This window comes from Quercus lobata, chromosome 8, assembly GCF_001633185.2.
Source record: "Quercus lobata isolate SW786 chromosome 8, ValleyOak3.0 Primary Assembly, whole genome shotgun sequence".
NCBI lineage: Eukaryota > Viridiplantae > Streptophyta > Magnoliopsida > Fagales > Fagaceae > Quercus > Quercus lobata.
The window spans coordinates 38501480-38508092 of record NC_044911.1 but is presented as its reverse complement, the minus strand read 5'-3'; the positions used below and the strand labels follow the sequence as shown (position 1 = coordinate 38508092).

Here is a 6613-nt window from a genome sequence, read left to right as displayed (position 1 = left end):
AATAGTTACTTTTTTTTCCATGAATGAATTGTGTTTGATTATTAATGAGAGTATTATTTTCTGGTTTTTTTTTATTATTACTGTGCGTGTTTTAGTTTGAAGTGATTTGGATACAACCCTTTCACAGACGAACACAGAATGATCTGCATTTTTTGAGGGTTGGTCTTCCTTGTATTCCTTCAATTTGTTTTGTAAAAATTTGTAGTGTTGTAGATTAATGTGGTGGAATTCTTATATTTCAAATAGTTACTTTTTTTTCCATGAATGAATTGTGTTTGATTATTAATGAGAGTATTATTTTCTGATTTTGTTTGATTATTACTGTGCGTGTTTTAGTTTGAAGTGATTTGGATATGATGGCAATAAAGTAAAAGGTATGAGCAAGAAGATTATGTTGGTGGTAGTGACAATTTGCAGAAAAAGAAGAGGGCCCTAGTCCTTGTTAAAGTTATAGCATTGTGACATTCGCAACCTCTTCTACAACAAAAAAAATATTATGCTTTTGCTTAATTAAGCATAGCAATGGGTTGTAAGAAAAGGCGTGGGTTACATTCTAGTATGGAATGCTAATCTAGACTTCTCCCAACATTCTAATTTCAACATTTTGTCTGCTACCAATGTGCTTCCTGCATTGATCAAACCTTCATGCTGATCCTTTCACTGTACTATGTTTGTTAGCTCTGTTTTGTTTTTGTTTGTGTCTTAACAATTGCACATTTTTCTTGTGCTGATCAAGGAATTTTCCTGCATTGATCAAAACCTTCTTGCTGATCCTCTCACTGTATTATGTTTGTTAGCTCTGTTGCTTTTTGTTTCTGTGTAAGAACAATTTGTCCATTGTCAATGAAATTTTTGAGTTTTATGAATGGGGTGTGTGGAAACCTATTTGTTCTCTACTTTGATCAAATTACTAGATGGGATTTTGAAGTTCTTGTATGCAGCAACAATAAGGGGTAAAGATTTCTGAGGGCTTGGGTGTGTTTGTTTCCCTTCAGTTGATTTAGCTAATGGCAAGCCCATTTGGTAACTCTGTTTGAAATAAAACTTTTTCAAATTTCACCTTTTTCTTATTACAGCTTTTTCAAACAAACCTTATTTAAAAAAACTGAAAATTAACTGTACCAAACAGGCACAAAGTGGGTAGGGGATCAGCAACAGAATCAACCTACTCAACTTGGTTGATGGACTCCATGTGTTGATTTTTTGTGTTTATATATTTCATTCATACTGGTTATCTTATTTTGGGATATTGGAAATGATGGTAGAAAATTTTCTTTTTTCCTTTTCTTTTCAGATAGAGCAATCTGTCTTGGAGAATGAGTTGGTGGAGGCATAGTTTCTGATGTCAACACCATTGTATGAAATTCTAGTCTTGTTTAAGTGTCCTAAATATTGCATCTTATAATACGCTGATTGCAGGATATTGCAATAAGGCTCTTTTGACCTTTGCCATAAAGCTTAAAAACTCAATGGGGAAGAATGGGGTCCATCCGAATGTGGTTACATTTAACACACTTATCTATGGGTTTTGCAAGGAAGAAGAATTACATGAAGGTGGTAAGGTTTTCAATGAGATGAAAGCAGTGAATGTTTCTCCTAATACTGTGACCTACAATGCCTTGATAAATGGGTATAGCCAAGTGGGTAACAGTGAGATGGGAGTAGGCTTTATGATGAGATGTTGAGAAGTCAAGTTAAGACTGATATCTTGACTTATAATATATGCCTTGATTTTGGGACCATGCAAGGAGGGTAAGACATAGAAAGCAGTATATCTGGTTAAAGAACTTAATTCTGCCCTTATTAGAAGTCAGTGTGTGAGGAAGAGCTCTGAGCGTGCCTTTCAGCTATATAAAAGCATGGTAAGGAGTGGTTGTCATCTGAATGAACAAAACTTTCAAGATGTTGATATCAACCTTCTGCAAGAATGAGGATTTTGATGGAGCAGTTCAAGTCTTGAGGGAAATGATTGAGAGATCTATGACTCCTGATTCAGGCATCTTATCTGAAGTTTTTGTTGGACTTTGTCAGTGTGGAAAAAGTCAATTGGCAAAGATGTTATGCAGTGAGATGGAAGCTATACATCTTATTCCAGCAGGTTTTGAAAAATCCAAAACCATCAACTTTGGAGCTGAGAATGAGAACAAAGCATCTGGGGATAACTGGTAAGGCTGTATGTACTATATACCTGAACTTTCCTTGTAATGTATGGGGTTGTGCGGTTTTCATTGCCTGACCTCTCCTTGTAACTTTTAATAATTAGCCTTTAGTTGTAAGTCTATTTTTACTATGACAGCAAAACTAAAGAAAGTTTTGCTTGTAAAAAGAAGTAACATACTTAAAAGTGTTTTGAGTCTTTTGAGTTTTGAAAAACCACTGTTTTGTTGGTAATCTCACTGTTTCAGGCATAATAAGGTGCAATTGTATACAGATTTCTTACTTTGAGCATGTAGCAGATTTTGTGCTCTGCTTCAAAGGTTATCTTTTCTTATTAACATTTTACTGAAGACTCTTAAGAGCCATTTTTTTCGACTGAATGGCACTTTAGTTGTATTTTGATATCGACCTGTTTGTTGATATGGATTTATCACATGTTTGCATTTAAACTTCGTGTTATCTGCTTGATCTTCTCTTCTTCTTTTTCATTTTCCTTTTATTTATTTATTTTCAATGAATTTGTAGTCTTCATACAACCAAATGGAAAGATGCAAAGCTGCCAAGCAGTTAACTTACACAAGTAGGATAGTCTGTAGGCACTCTACACTTTCTTCTAAACCAGCATACTGATGAGACAAGTGAGATAACCACTCTCACTTGTTGATATTAACCACCAAAATTTGTTGGCATAACAACTCTCTGAACCATCAATGAAGTGAAGCGAAAAATATTAATAGTCATGTAAGCACATTCCATCCAAAGAAAATTTGAAATGTGTGTGTATATATATATATATATATATATTATTTTTTCATTTTTTGAGTTGTGAAATCTAATACAATTATAAGTAAAAGATGTATGATATTTCTTTTACTTGCTAAAAGGAAACAAAGTTGGCCTTGTACTTTATTAATTTAAGAAGTAACCATTACTCTCTAACAAAACTTATTTCACTGATCTCTATGTTGCTATTGTTAACAAATCAATAAGGGAATGAAGTAAATCTACGGAATGGTGAATTTTGAAATTGGGAGAGTTAAATGATAGAGCAAGCAAGACTTGTTGATTTGATTATGGGGGGTTTGGGAAAGAGCACTAAAAGATACACAAAAGAATAAATAAAAAGGAAACCTGGAAAGAAACTAGAAACAAACAAAAACAAATCAAAGCAAAAGCTAAGGCTCGATAGTATGTATACTGACTGTTGAGCAATCATAAATAAATAATTAAAGAAATTGAAAGAATCAAATGAAGAAGGAGAAGCTGGGCATGGGGGATAAGAGTCGGAGCCTCCCCATGGATCCGAATCTGCCCCGATGGGACTGCCAGAACTGCTGCCACTCCCTCTGCGTTGTTGGCGTCGATTCTTACAACAAGAAGTTCTTTAACAACTACTTCTCTTGCTCCGGTAACCTATCAAATTTGATTAAAAAAAAAATTAATTATAAATTTTCTTGTGGATTTTGATATGAGACCCTTTTGAGTAACTCAACTCAGAAGTCCTTTTTTTTCTTTTTTCTTTTCTTCTTTAGTTTCTGTATTTTGAGTAATTATAGCATCTGGGTTTTGTAAAAAAATCAGCCTTATTCAAGCTACATTTTTTTTGATTGATTATAGTATTTGTGTTACACATTATGGGAGATTAATATTATAGGATTTGCTTGCTTAATTTAATGTTAAAAATTGATATGATATGTTTGGTTGATTGGTTGTTGATAAGTATGGTATGTGGTTTTTGGCAATGAGGAGGTGCAGGAATGTAGGGGTCTTCAATTCATGGGGTCAATAGTGTGATAGGTTCGACATGTATGGACAACTCTTTTGTTGTGTTACCAAAGCAAAAACCCCAGCAGCAGCCACAAGCGATTCCTCCTCGTTCTCATGCTGGGGCTGGAGCTGTCCAGTCAGATATTAGCCAGCCTGGGAGACAATGTAAGAATTATTTCTGGGTTACCTTCTCCTGAAGGATGATCCAATGTTCCTTTGCAGCCTCACTACTTGGAGTTCTACTTGACTATAACTGTGCTCAAACTTGCATTTGAGATTGCCACAATTCAGACCCAGGTATACTTATTGCAGAGGAACTCGGATATAAAGTTTAATGTTGGTTTGAAAATCTGATTCCATGTTCATATTTACAGGTTGAGCAACCTTTATGTCTTGAATGCATGAGAGCGTTGTCTGACAGACTTGACAAGGAGGTTGAAGATGTGAACGGGGGACATTGAAGCATATGAGGCATATCTTAAGCGCTTGGAGGGAGAGGCACACGATGTTCTTAGTGAGGCTGATTTTCTTAAGGAGAAATTATAGGTGCTTACTCAGCAACCGGATCTAGTCCATTAATCACTTTGTTGGACATGCTTTTGCCTTTGATTTATAGGAAGTTAGTCAGCATCTTTTTAAAAGAATTTACCATAATTTGGTGGTAGACATGGTTGACCAGTTCTTCACTTCTGAGTGAGTATTGAATTTAGTGATGAAATTTATCGATCCACGCTGGTATCTAAAGACATTTGAGTGTTAATGTTATTATCATAAGTGCTACAACAATGTGATATCATGTTATGTTTGGAAGTACAGGGGAAAAGAGTAGAGCGGAATGGTTACCCTCTATCTTGTTTAGATGTTTTTAAAATTAAGTAAGAGGAAGGGAATAATTAGTCATTCCCTTTGTTTTGATGTATTAAAATTAGGATAGGAAAAAGAGGAAATAATTAAATATATTTAAACAGACAATTTTATCCCTATTTGAAAAGAGAAATAATATGTTTACAATATTTTTATAACAAATCTTAAGTGACAGACTTGTTACTAGTTGTTATTGTTAGGGCAAAAAAGTAATCTTAGTGTTAGTTTTAAATTTGAACCAATAACAACTAACCACCTGTGATTTGTTGTAAAAATATTGTAGACGTAGTATCTCTCATTTGAAAATAGACTTGTAAAGTTGGTGTGATTACTATAATTAATTTATTAGATTAAATAATTATATGCCTCAGTACACTTTTATTATTATTATTATTATTATTATTATTTTTCATTATTGCTCCTATTTGCCATTAGGTCATTAACTTGTTTGCTTACGTACAACTTCTTACATTCAACATTTTTTAAGGTATAAATGTGCTTTTGCCAACTTATATTAAAATGCTAATCTAACTCACATTCCCCCAAAAAAAAAAAAAAAAAAGGGTTAAAAAAGAAGCCCTGCAAAGGAATGCTTCCTTGTTACTGTAAGTTCATCTTGTTTCATTTAGTAGTTTTTAATCTGCAAAATTAGCTGCCTGTAGATGTTATTCTTGTACTTAAATTGGCATCCCTAAAATAGTAACATTAAGATGTAATTTCATGCTTACGGAATTACTATCTAAGGTTTCTTGTTGTTACATTGGATGAGCAGAAGTTATAATAACCTTAGCTTGCGATGGGCCGGCCAAACCACTTGTAGCTAGTGAAGACTGCCAATCTTATATTATTCCAACTAAAAAAAAGTTTCTTCCAACAATTAATTATTCAAATTAACAACTTCAAGATCAGAATGAAAGGAATATATTTTTTGATGGATTGATCCTCATATTGCACGCGTTCTAATTATAGCTTCTAAAGTTGTAGTACTTGGTGTTGTAACCGCTCTTCATCAACAAGACATCAGAACCATGCAAAGTGACCAAACCAATACAATATTCCGTAAGTTCAATACTTTGATTCTCACTGTTTGTCTCCTACTCCACATGGAGTAATCTTCCATCACCCCATACGTACTTCTATAATACCCTTTCTCTCACAAAGCATTGCCCTTGATTGATATTCCACAAGTTTCATGAAATTAAAATAATCTTTCTTACATATTCCACAAGTTTCATGAAATTAAAATAATCTTTCTTACATAGTTAGTGGCGGAGCCGGAAGTTTTTTTCAGGAGCCAAATTATGTATAACAAAATTTTAAGTTAAAAAAAAAATATATTTCATTACTTAAATGTGGCTCAATACAGTTGTGACATACTAACATACATTATTTTATGGTACAAAAATTGATCATCAATTAAATTTTATACAAGTTTTTTTTCTATATATACTGTTAGACAAGAACTTAATCATTTTTCATCTTGTTACTAAGTTTTGTATTGACAAGTTTTGTAGTTAAACATGCATATTTTGTAGTTATTGAAACAAAAAGATGTAAACTAATGCATTTTTTGGCCTCTTTAGAGGATTCAATGTCTTAAGTTTCAATATTTAAGACAAATGATTAAGTAGTAGCTTCTCAATCTTAAACACTTTTATTAAAGCAATGCCTCCTGAAATTAAGAAAATAACTCAAACATCGCAAACCATTGTCAACCAACTATATATATATATTATATTCTTATTTCTCCCAAAAAAAAAAAAAAAAAATATTATATTCTTAAGACAGATTGATGGCGCCATGGAGTTACCGTAAGACAGATTTG

At 33.2% G+C, this 6613-nt stretch overlaps 1 pseudogene across 1 annotated transcript; it reads left to right on the top strand.

Moving 5' to 3' along the window:
- The first annotated feature begins 1902 nt into the window (after positions 1–1902).
- Positions 1903–4912, top strand: LOC115956844 (annotated as a pseudogene). The gene is made up of 4 exons (XR_004084312.1): positions 1903–2165; positions 2406–2415; positions 3921–4221; positions 4299–4912. The product of XR_004084312.1 is annotated as a beclin-1-like protein (transcript).
- Positions 4913–6613: the final 1701 nt, after the last annotated feature.